The sequence below is a fragment of the Heterodontus francisci genome, chromosome 39, assembly GCF_036365525.1.
Source record: "Heterodontus francisci isolate sHetFra1 chromosome 39, sHetFra1.hap1, whole genome shotgun sequence".
NCBI classification, from domain to species: Eukaryota; Metazoa; Chordata; class Chondrichthyes; order Heterodontiformes; family Heterodontidae; genus Heterodontus; species Heterodontus francisci.
In genome coordinates, this window is record NC_090409.1 from 34108044 (window position 1) to 34118194 (window position 10151).

Below are 10151 nucleotides of genomic sequence, written 5' to 3' on the forward strand. Positions count from 1 at the left end.
CTCCCAACAAAGTGACTGCTCCTTTCCTGTTTCTGACTTCCACCCATAATGGCTCAGTAGACAAACCCTCCTCGACGACCTCCCTTTCTGCAGCTGTGATACTATCCCTGATTATCAATGCCACTTCCCCACCTCTTTTACCTCCTTCCCTATTCCTTTTGAAACATCTAAACCCCGGAACATCCATTCCTGCCCCTGTGATATCCATGTCTCCGTAATGGCCATAACATCGTAGCTCCAAGTACTGATCCATGCTTTAAGTTCATCACCCTTATTCCTGACATTTTTGCGTTAAAATAGACACACTTCAACCCATCATACTGGCTGCAACTTTGTCGTGTCAATTGTCTAACCTTCCTCACAGACTCTCTGCACTCGGTATCTGCCTGTTCAACAGCTACCCCATCCACTGATCCGTAGCTCCGGTTCCCATCCCCCTGCCAAACTAGTTAAACCCTCCAGAAGAGCTCTAGCAAACCTCCCGCCCAGGATATTGGTGCCCCTCCAGTTCAGATGCAACCCGTCCTTCTTGTACAGGTCCCACCTTCCCCAGAAGGTATCCCAATGATCCACATATCTGAAATCCCTCCCTCCTACACCAGTTCTGTAGCCACGTGTTCAGCTGCACTTGCTCCCTGTTTCTCGCCTCACTAGCACGTGGCACCAGTAACAATCCTGCGATTACTACTCTGCTCGTCCTGCCTTTCAGCTTCCAACCTAACTCCCTATATTCGCTTTTCAGGTCCTCATCCCTTTTCCTAGCTATGTCATTGGTACTGATATGCACCACGACCTCTGGCTGCTCCCCCTCCCCTGTATAATAATAATCCTGTCGACTCGATCCGAGACATCCCTGACACTGGCACCCGGGAGGCAACATACCATCCGGGAATCTGGTTCACGACCACAGAATCTCCTGACTGTTCCTCTAACCATTGAATCTCCTATCACTATTGCTCTCCTATTCTCCCCCCTTCCCTTCTGAGCCACTGAGCCAGGCTCAGTGCCAGAGACCTGGCCACTATTCGGCCCATCGTGTCTGCACCGGCTCTCTGAAAGAGCAATTCACTCAGTTCCATTCCCCTGCCTTCTCCCTCTAACCCTGCATATTCTTCCTTTTCATACAATAGTCTAATTCCCTTTTGAATGCCTCAATTGAACCTGCCTCCACCACACTCTCAGGCAGTGCATTCCAGACCTTAACCGCTCGCTGCATGAAAAAGTTCAACTCATGTTACTTTTGCTTATCTTAGCAAATACTTGAAATCTGTGCCCTATCGTTCTAGATCCTTTCATGAGTGGGAACAGTTTCTCCCTATTTACTCTGTCCAGACCCCTCATGATTTTGAATACCTCTATCAAATCACCTCTCAGCTTTCTCTTCTTCGAGGAATACAGTCCTAACTTCTCCAATCTATCTTCATAACTGAAGTTTCTCATCCCTGGAACCATTCTTGTGAATCTTTTCTGTACTCTCTCCAATGCCTTCACGTCTTTCCTAAAGTGCGGCACCCAGAACTGGACACAATACTCCAGTTGAGGCTGAATCAGTGTCTTATACAAGTTCAACATAACTTCCTTGCTCTTGTACTCTATGCCCTTTTTAATAAAGCCCAGGATACTGTATGCTTTATTAACAACTTTCTCAATCTATCCTGCCACCTTCAATGACGTATGCACATATGCAACTATGTCCCTCTGCTCCTGCACCCCCTTTCGAACTGTACCCTTTATTTTATATTGTCTCTCCATGTTCTTGGTCCGAAAATGAAACAGTTCACATTTCTCTGCATTGAACTTCATCTACCACCTGTCTGCCCATTCCACCAACTTGTCTATGTTCTTTTGGAGTTCTACAGTATCCTCCTCCACAGTTCACAATGCTTACAAGTTTCGTATCATCTGCAGACTTTGAAATTGTGCCCTGTACACCAAGATCTAGGTCATTAATATATATCAGGAAAAGCAAGGGTCCCAACACTGACCCCTGGGGAACTCCACTACAAACCTTCCTCCAGCCTGAAAAACATCCATTAACCCCTACTTTTTGTTTCCTGTAACTCAGCTAATTCCGTATTCATGTTGTTCCTATCCCTTTTATTCCATGAGCTATAAGTTTGCTCACAGGTCTGTGTTGTGGAACTGTATCAAACCCCTTTTGAACATCCATGTACACCAGATCAACAGCATTGCCCTCATCAACCCTCTCTGTTACCTCCTCAAAAAACTCCAGAAAGTTAGTTAAACATGATTTTCTTTAATTAACCTGTATTTGTCCATGACTGTTAATTTTGTCCCGAGTTATTTTCTCTAGGAGTTTCCTCACCACTGAAGTTAAACTGACTGTCCTGTAGTTGCTGGGCTTATTTTTACACCCTTTCTTGAACAAGGGTGTAACGTGTGCGATTCTCCAGTCCTCTGGTACCACACCCGAGTCTAAGGAAGACTGAAAACTTATGACCAGTGCCTCTGCGATTTCCACTCTCACTTCCCTTAGTATCCTTGATGCATCTCATCTGGTCCTGGTGTATTATCCACTTTAAGTACAGACAGCCTATCTAATACGTCCTCTTTATCAATTTTAAACCTTTCTAATGTCTAAATTACCTCCTCTTTCGCCATTGCCTGGGTGCATCTTCTTCCTTGGTAAAGGCAGATGCAAAGTATTCATTTAATACCTCAGCTATGCCCTCTGCCTCCATGTGTAAATCCCATTTATAATTCCTAATTGGCCCCCTCCTCCTTTTAGCACCCTTTTATTATTTATATGTGCATATAAAACTTTGGGATTCCTTTTAACGTTAGCTGCCAGTCTCTTTTCAGTCTCTCTCTTTGCTTCTCTTATTTGCTTTTTCACTTCCCTTCTGGACCTTCTACATTCAGCCTGGTTCTCAATAGTATTTTTGACCTGGCACCTGTCATAAGCACAGTTTTTCTTCCTTATCTTAATCTCTATCTCTTTTGTCATCCAGGGAGGTCTGGATTTGCTGCCCTATCTTTCCCCTTCGAGGGAACATACCTTGACCTTGCCCAAAGTATCTCTTCTTTGAAGATCGTCCATTGTTCAGCTACTGTTCTTCCTGCCAACTTTTGACTCCAATGTATTTGCCCCAGCTCCATTCTTACTCTATTGAAGTTGGTTTTCTCCCAGTTAATTATTCTTACCCAGGATTGCTTTTTGTCCTTTTCCATAGTCAACATAAACCTTATGATACAATTGTCACTGTCCTCTAAATGCTCTCCTACTGATACTTGATTCACTTGGCCCATCTCATTCCCAAGAACCAGGTCTAGCAGTGCCTCCTTTTTCACTGGACGAGCAACATACTGCTGTGGAAAATTTTCCTGAATAAACTCTAGGAACTCTTGCCCCTCACTGTCCTTTACATTACTACTATCCCACTGTATATTTGGATAATTAAAGTCCCCCATTATAACTACTCTGTAATTTTTGCACCTCTCTGTAATTTCCTTGCAAATTTGGTCCTCCACGTCCTTCCCACTAGCTGGTAGCCTATAGACAACACCGAGCAATGTAACTGCACCTTTTTTGTTCCTTAGCTCGATCCAAATTGATTCTGTCCTCGACCCCTCTGGGACATCCTTTTTCTCCAACACTGCAATACTCTCCTTAATCAATACCACCATCCATCGCACCCTTTTCCCTTTCCTATCTTTCCTGAACATCTTGTAACAGGAATATTTAACACCCAGTCCTGCCCTTCTTTGAGCCAGGTCTGTTATCGCCACAACATCATATTTCCACATGGCAGTCTATGCCTGTACCTCATCAATCTTATTAACCACACTCTGTGCCTTCACATACATGGTGCATTAACCCGGATTTAGATTTTATTAATTTCTCCCTTACTCTGATCCACCTACTAACTTATTATCTTACTTTCATGCTATCTATCTCTTTCAGTATTCTGTGCACCTTGGTATTTCACTCTGATATTTGCTCCTGGTTCCCACACTCCTGACAAGTTAACAGTTTGGCTTCCCTCCAATCTGAGCTCCCTCTCAGGTTCCCAGCCCCCTGCGAATTCAACAAAAGAGGACCAATAAACTAATAAAGGAAGAGAAAATAGAATATGAAAATAAACTAGCAAGAAGCATAAGAATGGACTGGAAAAGCTTCTCCAGATATGTAACAGGGAAAAGATTAGCAAAGACAAATGTGGGCCCATTACAGGCAGCAATAGTGGAATTTATAATGGGGAATAAGGAAATGGCAGAGCAAGTAAACCAATATATTGTGTCTGTCTTCATAGAAGATATAAAAATCTCCCAGAAATACAAAAGAACTAAGGCACTAGCAAGAATAAGGAACCGAAGGAAATTAGTATTAGTTAAAAAGTGATACCTGAGAAATTAATGGGACTGAAATTTGATAAATGCTCTGGACCTGATGATCTACATCCCAGTGTGTTGAAAGACATGACTGTAGAAATAGTAGATGCATTGATGATCATCTTCCAAAATTCTATAGATTCTGGAGCGCTTCCTGAAGATTGGAACTCAGCAAATGTAACCCCACTATTTAAGAAAGGAGGGAGAGAGAAAACCGTGAACAGCAGAACTGTTAGCCTGACATCAGTAGCAGGGAAAATGCTAGAATTTATTATTCAGGATGTGATAGTTGGACACTTAGAAAATAATGGCAGGATTGGGCAGAGTCAGCACGAATTTATGAAAGGGAAATCATGTTTGATAAATCTGTTGGAGTTTTTTGAGGATATAACTAGCAGAATAGATGAGGAGGAACCAGGGGATGTGGTGTATTTGGACTTTCAAGAGGCTTTTGATAAGGTCCCACACAAGAGTCTAGTAAGCAGAATTAGAACACATGTGATTGGGGATAATATACTGGCATGGATTGAGAATTGGTTAACAAACAGAAAACAGAGGGTAGGAATAAACGGCTCATTTTCAGGATTGCAGGCTGTAACTAATTGGGTATTACAAGGACCAATGCTTGGGCCTCAGCAATTTCACAATTGATATCAGTGATTTGGATGTGGGGACCAATTATAATATTTCCAAGTTTGCTAGTGGGAATGTGAGTTGTGAGGAGGATGCAAAGAGGCTTCAAGGAGATATCGACAGTCTAAGTGAGTCTAAGAACATGGCAGATGGAATATAATGTGGAAAAATGTGAATTTATCCACTTTGGTAGGAAAAACAGAAATGCAGAGTATTTCTTAAATGGTGAGAGATTGGGAAGTGATGTCCAAAGGGACCTGGGTGGCCTTGTTCATGAGTCACTGAAAGCTAGCATGCAGGTGCAGCAAGCGATTGGAAAGACAAATGGTATGTTGGCCTTTGTTGCAAGAGGATTTGAGTACAGGAGTAAAGAAGTCTTGCTGCAATTGTATAGAGCCTTGGTGAGACTGCACCTGGAGTACTGTGTACAGTTTGGTCTCCTTACCTAAGGAAGGATATCCTTACCAAACAGGGAGTGCAAGGATGCTTCATCAGATTGATTCCTGGGATGGCAGGATTGTCCTTTGGGGGAGATTGAGGAGACTGGACCTATTTTCTGTAGAGTTTAGAAGAATGAAAGGAAATCTCATTGAAGCATGCAAAATCTTTACAGGGCTCGACAGGTTTGATGCAGGAAGGATATTTCCCCTGGCGGTGGGGGGCGGTGTCTAGAAGCAGGGGCATATTTGCAGAATAAGAGCTAGCCCAATTAGGACTGAGATGAGGGGGAATTTCTTCACTCAGAGGGTGGTGAATGTTTGGAATTCTCTACCCCAGAGGGCTGTGGAAGTTCAACATTGAGTATGTTCAAGACAGAGATTGATAGATTTATAGATATTAAAGATATTAAGGGACATGTGGATAGTACAGGAAAATGGAATTGAGATAGATGATCAGCCATGATCTATTTGAATGGTGGAGCAGGCTCTAGGAACCAAATAGCCTACTCCTGCTGCTATTTCCTATGGTCCTATGAGCCTTTGCAGCGGCTACACTCAAGCTTTAGTGCGTCCCTCAGCACGTAATCCTGGACCTTGGAATGTGCCAGTCTGCAACACTCGGTCATGGACAGGTTTTTGTGCTGGAAGACCAGCAAACTTCGATTGGACCAAAGAGCATCTTTCACCTAGTTGATGGTCCTCTAGTAGCAGTTGATGTTTATCTTGGTATGCGCCCCTGGGAACTACATCTCTCTGCATTTTCTTTGTGAAGGCACATTCCAGAGGAGGTGAATGGCGGTCTCTTCCCCAGCACAGCCACCTTGAGGGCAGTGTGTGGAGTTGGTGAGACTCCAGAGGTGTAGGAAGGATCTGGTGGGGAGGGCCCTTTTCACAACCTGCCAAGCTATGTCTTGGTGCTTGCTTGAATGTTCTGGTGATGAGGCATTCTGCCAAATGAGTTTGACAGTCTGCTCGGGGATCCATCCGATAGGATCCACCATCTTCTTTTCCCGCAGGGCCTCGAGGATGTTACGTGCAGACCACTGCCTGATGGACATATGGACAAAGGTGTTTCTCTGCACAAACTTTTTCACAAGGGGCAGGTGTGATGGCGCGGTCCAAATGAATGGAGTGTTCTGCGGCAATGTGACCAGACTCATCTTTCGCCATACTGGGGCCAGATAAAACCTCAGTAGGTAGTGACATTTTTTTTATTATTCATTCACGGGATATATGTGTTGCTGGCAAGGCCAGCATTTATTGCCCATCTCTAATTGCCCTTGACAGTGTGGTGGAGGCATTGGTCATAATATACCAAAACTCACTGGATTCCGGTAGGGTACCAGCAGATTGGAAAACCGCTAATGTGACGCCCCTATTTAAGAAAGGAGGGATACAGAAAGCAGGAAACTATAGACCAGTTAGCTTAACATATGTCATTGGGAAAATGCTAGAGTCCATTATTAAGGAAGAAATAGCAGGACATTTAGAAAAACATAATGCAATCAAACAGAGTCAACATGGTTTTATGAAAGGAAAATCATATTTGACAAATTTGTTAGAGTTCTTTGAGGATATAACAAGCAGAGTGGATAAAGGGGAACTGGTAGATGTAGTGTATTTGGATTTTCAGAAGGCGTTCGATAAGGTGCCACATAAAAGGTTATTGCACAAAATAAGAGCTCAAGGTATTGGGCGTAATGTGTTGGCATGGATTGAGGATTGGCTAACACACAGAAGGCAGAGAGTCGGGATTAATGGGTCTTTTCCAGGTTGGAAAGCCGTAACTAGTGGGGTGCCACAAGAATCGGTCCTAGGGCCTCAAGTATTTACTATCTATATTATTGACTTGGAGGAAGGGACAGAGTGTAGTGTATCCAAATTTGCTTATGATACAAAAATAGGTGAGAAGGCATGTTGTGATGAGGACACAAAGAATATGCAAAGGGATATAGATAGGTTAAGTGAGTGGGCTAAAACTTGGCAGATGGAGTTCAATGTGGGAAAGGGTGAGGTCATTCACTTTGGTAGGAAGAATAAAAGGTCAGATTATTATTTAGATGGAGAAAGACTACAAAATACTTCAGTACAGAGGGATCTGGGTGTTCTTGTACATGAAACACAAAAAGTTAGCAGCAAATAATTAGGAAGGCAAGTGGAATTTTGGCCTTTATTGCAAGGGGGTTAGAGTTTAAAAATTGTGAAGTCTTGTTACAACTGTACAGGGTGTTGGTGAGGCCACACCTGGAGTACTGCATACAGTTTTGGACCCCGTATTTAAGGAAGGATATACTGGCATTGGAGGCAGTTCAGAAAAGGTTCACTAGGCTGATTCCTGGGATGAAGGGGTTGTCTTACCAAGAACGGCTAAACAGGTTAGGCCTTTATTCATTGGAGTTTAGGAAAATTAAAGGTGATCTTATTGAAACATATAAGATTCTAAGGGGGCTTGACAGGGTAGATGTTGAGAATATGTTTCCACTGCTGTGAGAATCGCGAACTAGGGGACATCTTCTTTTTCTTCTTTGGCCTCCTTATCTCGAGAGACAATGGGTAAGCGCCTGGAGGTGGTCAGTGGTGTGTGGAGCAGCGCCTGGAGTGGCTATAAAGGCCAATTCTAGAGTGACAGGCTCTTCCACAGGTGCTGCAGAAAAATTTGTTTGTCGGGGCTGTTACACAGTTGGCTCTCTCCTTGCGCCTGTCTTTTTTCCTGCCAACTGCGAAGTCTCTTTGACTCACCACACTTTAGCTCCGCCTTTATGGCTGCCCGCCAGCTCTGGCGAACGCTGGCAACTGACTCCCACGACTTGTGATCAATGTCACAGGACTTCATGTCGCGTTTGCAGACGTCTTTAAAGCGGAGACATGGACGGCCAGTGGGTCTGATACCAGTGGCGAGCTCGCTGTACAATGTGTCTTTGGGTATCCTGCCATCTTCCATGCGACTCACATGGCCAAGCCATCTCAAGCGCCGCTGACTCAGTAGTGTGTATAAGCTGGGGATGTTGGCTGCCTTGAGGACTTCTGTGTTGGAGATACGGTCCTGCCACCTGATGCCAAATATTCTCCGAAGGCAGTGAAGATGGAATGAATTGAGACGTCGCTCTTGGCTGACATACGTTGCCCAGGCCTCGCTGCCATAGAGCAAGGTACTGAGGACACAGGCTTGATACACTCGGACTTTTGTGTTCCGTGTCAGTGCGCCATTTTCCCACACTCTCTTGGCCAGTCTGGACATAGCAGTGGAAGCCTTTCCCATGTGCTTGTTGATTTCTGCATCTAGAGACAGCTTACTGGTGATAGTTGAGCCTTGGTAGGTGAACTCTTGAATCACTTCCAGAGCGTGGTCGCCAATATTGATGGATGGAGCATTTCTGACATCCTGCCCCATGATGTTCGTTTTCTTGAGGCTGATGGTTAGGCCAAATTCGTTGCAGGCAGCCGCAAACCTGTCGATGAGACTCTGCAGGCACTCTTCAGTGTGAGATGTTAAAGCAGCATCGTCAGCAAAGAGGAGTTCCCTGATGAGGACTTTCCGTACTTTGGACTTCACTCTTCGACGGGCAAGGTTGAACAACCTGCCCCCTGATCTTGTGTGGAGGAAAATTCCTTCTTCAGAGGACTGGAACGCTTGTGAAAGCAGCAGGGAGAAGAAAATCCCAAAAAGTGTGGGTGCGAGTACACAGCCCTGTTTCACGCCACTCAGGATAGGAAAGGGGTCTGATGAGGAGCCACCATGTTGAATTGTGCCTTTCATATTGTGATGGAATGAGGTGAGGATACTTAGTTCCAGAATAAGGGGTCACACATTAAAACTGAGATGCGAATGAATTTCTTCTCTCAGAGGGTGGTGAATCTCTGGAATTCTCTACTTCAGAGAGTTGTGGAGGCTAGATCATTAAATGTATTTAAGGAAGAGGTAGATAGATTTTTGAAATCTTGGGGAGTCGAGGGTTATGTGGAGCAGGCCCAAAAGAGGAGTTGAGGCCTGGGACAAATCAACCATGATCTTATTGAATGGCGGGGCAGGCTTAAGGGGCTGAATGGCCTACTCCTGCTCCTATTTCTTAGGTTCTTATGGTGAGTGGTCTTCTTGAACTGCTGCAGTCCATGTGGTTTAGGTAAACTCACAGTGCTGCTAGGAGGGGTGTTCCAGGATTTTGACCCAGTGACTGTGATGGAATGGCAATATAGTCGCATATCAGAAAGGTGTGTGGCTTGAGGGTAACTTGCAGGTGGTAGCATTCCCATGTAACTGCTGCTCTTGTCCTTCTAGGTGGTAGAGGTTGGGGTTTGGAAGTTGCTGTCTAAGGAGCCTTGGTGAGTTGCTGCTGTTCATCTTGTAGATGGTACACACTACTGCCATTGTGCGTCAGTGAATGTTTGTAGCTGGGGTGCCAATCAAGCAGACATCATTGGCCTGGATGGTGTCCAGCTTCTTGAGTGTTGATGGAGCTGCACACATCCAGGCAAGTGGAGAGTATTCCATCACACTCCTGACTGTGCCTTGTAGATGGTGGACAGGCTTTGGGGAGTCAGGTGTGAGTTACTCGCCACAAAATTCCCAGCCTCTGACCTGCTCTTGTAACCACAATATTTATATTGCCAATCTAGTTCAGTTTTTGGTCAATGGTAACCCCCCCAGGTTGTTGCTCGTGGGGGATTCAGTGATGGTAATGCTGTTGAATATCAAGGGGAGATGTTTGGATTCTCTCTTGCTGGAGA

The 10151-nt window shown here is 44.6% G+C and overlaps 2 protein-coding genes across 3 annotated transcripts in view; one reads left to right on the forward strand and one right to left on the reverse strand.

Moving 5' to 3' along the window:
* Positions 1-10151, reverse strand: part of LOC137352710 (carcinoembryonic antigen-related cell adhesion molecule 5-like) — a 721824-nt gene that overhangs the window by 203228 nt on the left and 508445 nt on the right. The gene's annotated exons all lie outside the window — the stretch shown is intronic.
* Positions 1-10151, forward strand: part of LOC137352906 (uncharacterized) — a 227969-nt gene that overhangs the window by 12699 nt on the left and 205119 nt on the right. The gene's annotated exons all lie outside the window — the stretch shown is intronic.